Genomic DNA, 8,068 nt, shown 5'->3' with positions numbered 1-8,068 from the left:
GTCTACTGTTGATTCTTTCTATTGAGTTTTTTATAGCAGTGATATCATTTCTCATTTCTTCTTGGTTCTTCTTCATTTCTTCTTGGTTCTTACACATATTGTTGAATTTGTCTTCCATTCTTTTCATCCAGCTTATGACCATTTCTCTGAATTCTTTCTCTGACAGGTAGCTTGGCTGCATTTCATTTACTTCCTTTTCTGGTGATGCCTGTTTTTCTTTTTTTTCTTTTTTTTGAGATGGAAAATGCCATTTATTGAGTTATAAATCTAATAAGAGAACTCTGCACAAGTGTCTGAAGAGGACTTTGACCTTGTTCTTGCTGCTGTGCTCACTGACTTCAGCTTGCTTCTGTTTCTGTAGCCTCTGTCTCTGTTTTCTGAGATGCTAAGAGGATTTCACGCGCCTGTTTCCGTCGAAGCCTCTCAGCATTTGTGATCATCTTAGGATGCAGAGGGGAAAAAACCAGCAAGGCCCAGAAGCTTTTCCAAGGGTTGGGAAAGGTGGGCCCCACAGCCGATCCAATGCCGGATCCGCTCCAGGTTGAGCACAAAGAGCTTCTCACCATGGGTGTTGGGCAGTGGATCATAGGAGCCCAGCTTCTCCATGAAATGGCCATCCCTGGGGAACTTGTTGTGAGCAGCCACTATGTGGAAGAAAGGCCAGTTGGTACAGCCGCCCAGGGTGAGATGGATAGTTAGGTGGCCTCCATGGTAGGCCTTGTGGAGGATAGCAGTGAGCTGGACCATGGTGCAGCCCACACGCTGCGGCCCAAGCACCCTGGGAAGCTCCTCGGAGCACCCTTCCACCCTCAAGGACCCTCTACCGCCTCTGGTGGGGTGGAGGATGGACGGGCAGGGCCAAGGCTGTGAAACCGAGGGCTCCCGGCTCCCCGAGCAAAGCCTGTGCATCTTGGCCTGTTTTTCTTTCATATGCAGGCTGTTTCTTTGTCTCCCTATGATCTCTCTTCAGCAGTTGTCTGGTTAGGTAGTTCTTTCTCTCCTGCATTGATTTAAAGGCACAAAATACAACACAACAAGGCACAATGCACAAGGCACTGAACACAAATGTTTTCATGATACTAATAACCACAAATAAAGGTGACCACCAGAGAAAAAAGAATTAGGGGATAAGAAAGGAAGAAGAAGAGTAAAAGAAAAAAGAGAAAAAGGAAAAAAAAGAAGTGAAAAATGAAATTGGGAAAAGGAAAACAAAGTAAGAGAGAAAAGAAAGAGAATGAAATAGAAGAGGAGAAAAACTATTTATATGCGGAGAAAACTCCAATAGAATAGCTACTAATCCCAACAAATGCCAGCAACAGATACCTAGAGATGAATGCAAACTATAAACAACAACTAATATCAAGCGAGGTGAGGGAAAACAGAAGCAAAATATAACCAAAAACAAAAATAAACAACAAAAAGAAAATGTGAAACAATCTCACAAACAAGCATAAATAAAGCAATATAATCAACAAACAAGAAAACAACAACAAAACGACAGAAAGAAAAAAAATGGATAGTGAAGGAAGAAAGAGAGAGGTGTGTATGCACTTAGAGCAGAGGATTGGAGATTAGATATATAAGTAGGGTGAAATTTTAACAGGGGTTATAAAGAAGGAATAGAGAAAATTTTAAGCAGGAATAGAGTAAGAGAAAAGGGACAACACAAGGGGTAAAGGGAGAAAGAGAGTGCTGGCATAAAGGTAAAGTTGAGATAGAGTAAAATTATGCTAAAGGAAAGATGAAAATATCATGTAGAATACTAATCCCAAAATAAAATAAAGAGAAAATAAAATGACACTAAAAAAGGTAAAATAGTAGTATAATAATGCTGATTAAAAATAAAAATGTAATAGTTAAGTAGGTAAAATCAAGTGATGAAAAAAGAATGAAAAAAAATGTAGTTTCTTAGGTAAAATGTAAAAAATAATAAAAAATGTGCTGTAGTGAAGGTCATTCACTTCCTCTACTCTTCTGTTTGGCAAGCCTTTTTCCTGTCAGGTATTCAGGATAGTATTGAAGTTCCCTGAGATACACTGCTCCTCTGTGTTGTAATCCACAGTCCTGATTTTAAAGCAGGCAGTATTTCTTTGTTTCCTAGACTGCCTTTATTTGTATTTACAGAAGAGTCAATTTGTGATTCAGCCCCTGGGTGGCAGTGTTAATGGATTGACCTCCAGGGCTATAAGTCCTCTCTAGCCAGTATTTAGGTTTTGTTTTCCCTATCGCACTTTATACTGATTTGGGAGAATCGACTGCCCCAGAGATGGTTCCTCGAAGGTTACTCTCCACTCTGATTCACAGGTTCCACAAAAATAACTTTCCCTTGCAGTCTTGGTGAGTGTCTCCAATTAGGCAATCCTATGTGTTGGGTTTAGTAATCAAAATCAAAGATTTATTTATTTTTTTTTGCTGTTTTATTTTTTTAATTTTCTTTTTTTGTTTTAATTAAATCTTTATTGTTCATATTATTACAGTTGTTCCTCTTTTTTCCATCCATAGCTCCTCTCCACCCGGTTCCCCCCCACCCTCTGACCTTACCCCCGCCACTCACTGTTCTCATCCATAGGTGTACAATTTTTGTCCAGTCTCTTCCCACACCCCCCACATCCCTTCCCCCCTGAGAATAGTCAGTCCACTCCATTTCTATGCCTCTGATTCTATTATATTCACCTGTTTATTCTGTTCATCAGATTATTTATTCACTTGTTTTTTAGATTCACTTGTTGATAGATGTGTATTTGTTGTTCATAATTTGTATCTTTACCTTTTTCTTCTTCTTCCTCTTCTTAAAGGATACCTTTCAACATTTCATATAATCCTGGTTTGGTGGTGATGAACTCCTTTAGCTTTTTCTTATTTGTGAAGCTCTTTATGTGACCTTCAATTCTGAATGATAGCTTTGCTGGGTAAAGTAATCTAGGTTGTAGGTTCTTGCTATTCATTACTTTGAATATTTCTTGCCACTTCCTTCTGGCCTGCATAGTTTCTGTTGATAAGTCAGCTGACAGCCGTATGGGTATGCCCTTGTAGGTAACTGAGTTTCTTTCTCTTGCTGCTTTTAAGATTCTCTCTTTGTCTTTTGCTCTTGACATTTTAATTATGATGTGTCTTGGTGTGGTCCTCTTTGGATTCCTTTTGTTTGGGGTTCTCTGTGCTTCCTGGACTTGTAAGTCTATTTCTTTCACCAGAGAGGGGAAGTTTTCTGTCATGATTCCTTCAAATAGGTTTTCAATATCTTGCTCTCTCTCTTCTTCTGGCACCCCCATAATTCTGATGTTGGTACGCTTGAAGTTGTCCCAGAGGCTCCTTACACTATCTTCATATTTTTGGATTCTTTTTTCTTTTTTGTTTTTCTGGTTGGGTGATTTTTGCTTCTTCGTATTTCAAATCTTTGACTTGATTCTGCTGTTGGAACTCTGCATAATATCCTTTATTTCAGTCAGTGTATGCTTAATTTCTAGTTGGTCCTTTTTCATAATCTCGAGGGTCTCACTAGATTTCTTGAGAGTCTCACTAAATTTATTGGCGATCTCACCAGATTTCTTGAGGGTCTCACTAAATTTATCAGCGGTTTCTAGAAAATTCTTGAAAAACCTTATAACCGTGGTTTTGAACTCTATATCCAGTAGTTTGCTTTCCTCCATTTCTGTCATTTGTGACCTGTTTCTTTGTCTCCATATTTTTTATGCTTCCCTGTGTTGATAGAGTGGCTTTCTGTGTTAGGTGTCCTATAGGGCCCAGTGGCTCAGCCTCCCCAATTACCTGAAGTGGACACTCATGGTGCACCCCTTTGAGGGCTTTGTGCACAGTTTTATTGTAGTTAATCCTTGATTGTTGTAGGTATCACTGGGAGGAATTGACCTCCAGACCAATTGGCTGTGAGAATAAGCTGTGTCTACAGTGGGAGAACTTCTGAGCTGGAGACACCCTTCTGGGGCAAGCCTTGCTTCAGTGGGGCTTTGGTGCTCACTGAGTCTGCCCCCTGAGGGTGTCCCTTATGGATCTGAGGAGTTGTAATCTGGATGGTCCCACTCTGACCACTGGGTACACTGGCTCTTGGATCTCTAAGGAGGTGCTAATTTAGCCTCTGCCTGAGGATACCCAGCAGGAGCTATGGAGAGATTCCTCTTCTTTGTTTGGGGTTTGGAGGTTCCCAGATGAGGCCCATCTGTGAAGCAATGCAAGCTGCTGTGGGGCCTTGGACCTTCTTTTGGAAGTTCTGGGTCCCTCTGATTCAGCTGAAGTTTGTTAGGTAATTTTCAAGTTACAAAGGCAAGGCTTTTCATATGAAAAAGCCTTTGTGCACAGCTTGGGTGGGGCGGGGTCTTAGGGGATCAACAGGGTGGAGCAAGCAGCTATGGCTGCTCCCCAGTCTTACACTAAGAGGCCCCATGTCTCAGTGTCCCGGTAATCACTGCAAGCACCTCTGAGAGAAAGCCGCCCTCGAGTTCTGCCCAATTCCAGACAGTCCAGTTTCTCCTCGTATGAGTCTGGGTCCCCAGAGACTTACCCAGAACTGGAGTTCAGAGCAGTCAGGTGCTTGATACTCCCTCCCAATTGAAAAAGACAACCGTGTCCTCAGTTTCCAGCCCTCTCCACGTGCAACGTGTCCTCAGCTGCCAGTCCTCTCCACATGCACCACATCCTCAGCTGTCCTCAGCTGCCAGCCCTCTCCACATGCACCACATCCTCAGCTGTCCTCAGCTGCCAGCCCTCTCCACATGCACCACATCCTCAGCTGCCAGCCCTTTCGGCTTGAGCAGCCATACTTCTGTACTTTACTTCCGCACCTCCTCTGAGTCTCATTGTGCTTTTCTCTTTCCTTATAGTTGTAGAATTTCCACTCAGCCAGCCTTCCTGTGGTTCTGGATGATGTCTGTTTTGTCGTTTAGTTGTATTTTTGAAGTGGTTGTGTGAGGCAGCAATTTCCAGTGTTCACTTATGCCGCCATCTTGGTTTCAAAATCAAAGATTTAAAGAGGAAAAAAAAAGAGCCAGAGTAACTGTGTGAGCTTGCAATCTCCACCGTCCAGCTCTTAGCACGATTCTCCCAACATCTATTCTGCACGCACATCCTCTCTCCTCTGACACTAAGCAGCCAGCACACTGGCAAAATCCGAGGCTGCCTTTTTGCTCCCAGTCCAGCTATGGGCTGATTTTTTAGAGTTCCCTCTGCCCGCAGCCCTGCGGGTCCCCTTCTACACTCGCGGATCATGCTGGCCCCAACGGCCACGGACTTTGTGGGGCACAGACTTCCCTTACACACATTCCTCTCTCCGACCTGAATTACAAACCACACCTTTATCTTGGCAAAATCTGACCTTTCTATGAGGAGGGGCAGGGCTCATCTGAGTCCATGTATTTGCTCTTCTTGAGATCTGGTGTTCCTGGGTTTGTATCTGGTCCCTGGGTGCCATGGTTGCAGGGTCCCTGGATGTATATGCTTCTGATAACAGCCTCTCAAGATGGCACTGTCTCTGGCGCAGAGCCAGCCATGCTGGGAGAGATTTTAGCAGCAGTGGAGACTGCCCGGTTAGGGGAGCCCGATCCGGCAGTCTCCTGGAGGATAGCTATCGCTCACCCACAAATTTATACTCTCTGTACGTCCACACACTCTCCTTTCATCCTCTCACTCACAAACTATCTTGCAGTTTGCCTTCCAGTTGGCAGCCATCTTTTTTCCCCTCTATGATGTGTCTTGGAGTTGGTCTTTTGGAGTTCCCTTTGTTTGGGACTCTGTGCTTCCTGAGCTTGCAAGTCTATTTCTTTCACCAGGTAGGGGAAGTGTTCTGTTAAGTATTTCTTCAAATAGGTTTTCAATATCTTTCTCTCTCTCTTCTCCTTCTGGTAAACCCATAATGCAAATGTTAGTATGTTTGAAGTTGTCCCAGAGGCTCCTTACACTATCCTCTTATTTTTGGATTCTTTTTTATTTTTGCTCTTCTGATTGGGTGTTTTTTTAAAATTCCTCATATTGCAAATCACTGATTAGGTTATCAGAATCATCCTCTACTTTACTGTTGAATCCTTGTATATTATTATTCATTTCAGTTAGCGTATGCTCAATTTCTGTTTGGTCCTTTTTCATGTATTTGATATTCTCACTAAGATGCTTGAAAGTCTCATTAAGTCCCTTGAATCTTTCATCAGGATCCTTGAACAATCTTATACCCATTGTTTTGAACTTTGTATCTAGTAGTTTGCTAGCTTCCATTTAATTTATTTCTTTTTCTGGAGATTTCTTTTGTTATTTCATTTGTGACATGTTTCATTTTATCCGCATTTTGGCAGATTCCCTGTGTTTGTTTGTATGTATTAGGTAAAGCTTTTATGTTTCTTGGATTTGGTAGAGTGGCTTTGTGTAGTGGGTGTACTGTAGGGCCCAGTGGCTCAGCCTCCCCAGTCACTTGAGCTGGCCACTGTAGGTACACCCCTATGTGAGCTGTGTGCACAGCTTTGTTGTATTTGAGCCTTGATTGCTGTTCGTGTCACTGGGAGGAATTGGCCTCCAGGCCAATTGGTTGTGAGGATTTGCTGTGACTACAGTGGAAGAGCTTCTGTGCAGGAGATACCCCTATGGATCAGGACTTGCTTCAATGGGGCTTTGGTGCTCACTGATTCTGCCCCTTGAGTGTGTTGCGTGTGGACATGTGGAGTTGTAATCTGGTATGATCTGAAACTGTCCACTGGATGCACTGGCTCTGGGGCCTCCTGAGCGGTACAAAGTCAGCCACTGCCTGCCCCTCTCCCCCTTTCAGGACATTCAGAGAGAGATATACTGATTGCTGCTACTTATATTGGGCTTAGAAATGCCAACATAAGGCCAGGCTGTGAAGCAGGGTACTTGTGCTGGGTCTTGGGCCTCTTATTGGGGCAGGCTTATTCAAGCTGCTGAATGTTTGAGAGATTTTAGGAAAGTCTGAAGCCTGAGTCAGGACATGCCATTCATATGGAATAGCTGCTGCAAACAACTTGGGTGAGGCTGAAAATTGGATGGAATAGGGTCTCAGGGAATCACCAGGGTGGAGGTAACAGTGTGAGCCACACTGATGGAAACTCTGATATGGCTGCCAGTCAGCTCTATGATGGTGCAAGTCCTAGCACAGGAACAATGACCCCCGCTAGCAACCCAGCAAGGGGAAAGCCGTCCCTATGTTCCTGCCTTGATGCTGGACAATCCAGTTCCTTTCCATGTGTCCCTAGATCACCCAAAGCCTCTGCCCCAGTACTGGAGCCCAGTAAGTTCATGTGCTGGCCATTTAAGAGGAACTGCCTGGGTTTCCAGCAGCCTCTGTGCCACTCAGCCACAATTCCTTCTGATTTTTACAGCCTGAAGTTATAGGGACTTCTCTTCCTGGAACTGGAACCCTGGTCTGGCAGTCTGGTGTGAGGTTGGGACCCTTTGCTCCTCATGGGAGTTCTCCTCAGCTGAGATTTTCCTCCCAATAAAAACAAAAACAAACAAACAAACAAACAAACACACCATATGTGGGTATCGGAACAGCCTGTTCTATGTCTGTGCCCCACCTACCAATCTCAATGTGCATTCTTCTTTACTTCACTAATATATGGCTTCCATTCAGCCAGATTTCAGGTTGTTCTGAATGATGGTTGTTCTGTATTTTAGTTGTAATTTTGATGTGGTTGTGGAAGGCAGTGAGTACCAGTGTTTATCTCTCTCTGCAATTCTTAAATTCTCATGTAAGCAAGGCTAGAAGCAGCCAACAAGGTGAATCTTTTCTTCTTCAATGGATAGCAGTGTGTCCTGAGGATGTCTTCAACCAGTGATATAAATATGTGCGTTGCATGATTAAGCCACACTGGAAAGATACTATCTAGGTTCTTATGGTAAAAGAGTTCTCAACTGTAGAGAAAGAGGATGCAGAATGACAAAAATACAAATTTGGGCTCTGGAAGAGGGAGGGCAGAGTGGACTAGAGTTGTATGAGTAGATTCCAGGATTGGGGGCTTTGAAATTAGAGCTCCATAACTAACTGCTTTGAACTATGTCAACAAGTACTACACAGAGTCATAAGAAGATTTAAAGTACACTCAACAAATTTAGG

The 8,068-nt window shown here is 43.3% G+C and overlaps 1 pseudogene; it reads right to left on the bottom strand.

The window, feature by feature from the left end:
- Window positions 1-277: 277 nt before the first annotated feature.
- On the bottom strand, window positions 278-747 carry LOC118653730 (annotated as a pseudogene).
- Window positions 748-8,068: the final 7,321 nt, after the last annotated feature.

This window comes from Myotis myotis, unplaced genomic scaffold, assembly GCF_014108235.1.
Source record: "Myotis myotis isolate mMyoMyo1 unplaced genomic scaffold, mMyoMyo1.p scaffold_m19_p_4, whole genome shotgun sequence".
NCBI classification, from domain to species: domain Eukaryota; kingdom Metazoa; phylum Chordata; class Mammalia; order Chiroptera; family Vespertilionidae; genus Myotis; species Myotis myotis.
Note: the sequence above shows the minus strand (reverse complement) of the source record. Positions and strands in the feature narration are given on the sequence as shown.